This window comes from Triticum aestivum, chromosome 7B, assembly GCF_018294505.1.
Source record: "Triticum aestivum cultivar Chinese Spring chromosome 7B, IWGSC CS RefSeq v2.1, whole genome shotgun sequence".
NCBI lineage: Eukaryota > Viridiplantae > Streptophyta > Magnoliopsida > Poales > Poaceae > Triticum > Triticum aestivum.
The window spans coordinates 343,084,903-343,087,565 of record NC_057813.1 but is presented as its reverse complement, the minus strand read 5'-3'; positions in this window follow the sequence as shown (position 1 = coordinate 343,087,565).

Sequence of the window (2,663 nt, the reverse complement as noted above, 5' to 3'; positions counted from 1 at the left end):
AAATCATCACTTCGCTCTGCTCAAGACTTGGGGGCTACAGATAACATGGATATAAAGGAGAAATGTCTTCAAATTCTCAGTTTTGAGCAAACCAGATTGACCCAGTGTCTGCAACAATCATGACCCGGCGTCACCAATTATTATGACCCGGCGTTACCAACAATCATGACTCGGCGTCACCAATAACTATGACCCGGCGTCGACAACAATTATGACCCGGTGTTATCAATATCTACAAACCGGATTTTTTGGCAATGATAAATCGGCAAGTTCTACAAGCCGTCTAAAACTTAGATGAGTATTTCAAGACCAATATTTTTGTTAAGCATTGGGAGATGAATCAAATATTCTTCACAATATATTTCTATGAGAAGCCAATGTCAGCAGATTGATAATAAAGCTGGTCTATTGACCTGGACTATCTAGAAGAAGGAAATGACAAGGACTTAAGGAAGATCAGGTGCCGACTTACAAGAATTTTTAAACCGGAGCATGATGTCTACTACACAACCTTCTTCTTGTAGACGTTGTTGGGCCTGCAAGTGCACATGTTTGTAGGACAATAGCAAATTTCCCTCAAGTGGATGACCTAAGGTTTATCAATCCATGGGAGGCGTAGGATGAAGATGGTCTCTCTCAAACAACCCTGCAACCAAATAACAAAGAGTCTCTTGTGTCCCCAACACACCCAATACAATGGTAAATTGTATAGGTGCACTAGTTCAACGAAGAGATGGTGAAAAAAGTGCAAAATAGATAGTAGAAATAGGTATTTTTAATCTGAAATTATAAAAACAGCAAGGTAGCGAGCGATAAAAGTGAGCGTAAACGGTATTGCAATGATGGGAAACAAGGCCTAAGGTTCATACTTTCACTAGTGCAAGTTCTCTCAACAATAATAACATAGGTAGATCATATAACAATCCCTCAACGTGCAACAAAGAGTCACCCCAAAGCAACTAATAGCGGAGAACAAACGAAGAGATTATGGTAGGGTACGAAACCACCTCAAAGTTATCCTTTCTGTTCTATCTATTCAAGAGTTCGTAGTAAAATAACATAAAGCTATTCTTTCCGCTCAATCCATCATAGATTTCATACTAGAATAACACCTTAAGACACAAATCAACCAAAACCCTAATGTCACCTATATACTCCATTGTCACCTCAAGTATCCGTGGGCATGATTATACGATATGCATCACACAATCTCAGATTCATCCAACCAACACAAAGTACTTCAAAGAGTGCCCCAAAGTTTCTACCAGGGAGTCAAGAGAACGTGTGCCAACCCCTATGCATAGGTTCATGGGCGGAACCCGCAAGTTGGTTACCAAAACATACATCAAGTGGCACGTGATATCCCATTGTCACCACAGATAAACACGGCAAGACATACATCAAGTGTTATCAAATCAAAGACTCAATCTGATAAGATAACTTCAAGAGGGAAACTCAATTAATCACAAGAGAGTAGAGGGGGAGAAACATCATAAGATCCAACTATAATAACAAAGCTCGCGATACATCAAGATTGTGACATGGAGAGAACACGAGAGAGAGACAGATCAAACACATAGCTACTGGCACATACCCTCAGCCCCGAGGGTAAACTACTCCCTCCTTGTCATGGATAGCGCCGGGATGATGAATATGGCCACCGGTGATGGGTTCCCCCTCCAGCAGGGTGCCGGAACAGACTCCCGAGAGGTTTTTGGTGGCTATAGAGGCTTGCGGCGGCGGAACTCCTGATCTATCTTGATATTCGATGGTTTTAGGGTACGTAGGCTTATATAGGCGAAAGAAGTCGGACGGGGGGGGGGGAGGGGTGCTCGAGCGGCCCATGAGACAGGGGGGCGCGCCCAGTAGGGGGGGACCTATCTCCTGGCCTCCTCGAGGATCTTCTGACGTGAACTCCAAGTCTCCAGGATGATATTCTTCCAAAAAATCATGTTGCCAAAGGTTTCATTCCGTTTGGACTCCGTTTGATATTCCTTTTCCTCGAAATACTAAAACATGTAATAAAACAGTGCCACGTCTTGAGCTTGCGTTGGTTTTCCTCGAAGAGGAGAGGGTGATGCAGCAAGTGTAGCGTAAGTATTTCCCTTAGTTTTGAGAATCAAGGTATCAATCCAGCAGGAGGCTCCTCAAAAGTCCCACGCACCTACACAAACAAACTGAGAACACGCGACCAACGCAATAAAGGGGTTGTCAATCCCTTCACGGCCACTTGCAAAAGTGAGATCTGATAGAGATAGTATGATAAGATAAATATATTTTTGGTATTTTATAATATAGATGCAAAAAGTAAAGATGCAAATAAAAGTAGATTGAAAGCAAATATGATAAGAGATAGACCCGGGGGCCATAGGTTTCACTAGAGGCTTCTCTCAAGATAGCATAAGTATTACGGTGGGTGAACAAATTACTGTCGAGCAATTGATGGAAAAGCGCATAGTTATGAGATTATCTAGGCATGATCATTTATATAGGCATCACGTCCATAACAAGTAGACCGACTCCTGCCTGCATCTACTACTATTACTCCACACATCGACCGACTCCTGCCTGCATCTAGAGTATTAAGTTCATAAGAACAGAGTAACGCATTAAGCAAGCTGACATGATGTAGAGGGATAAACTCATGCAATATGATATAAACC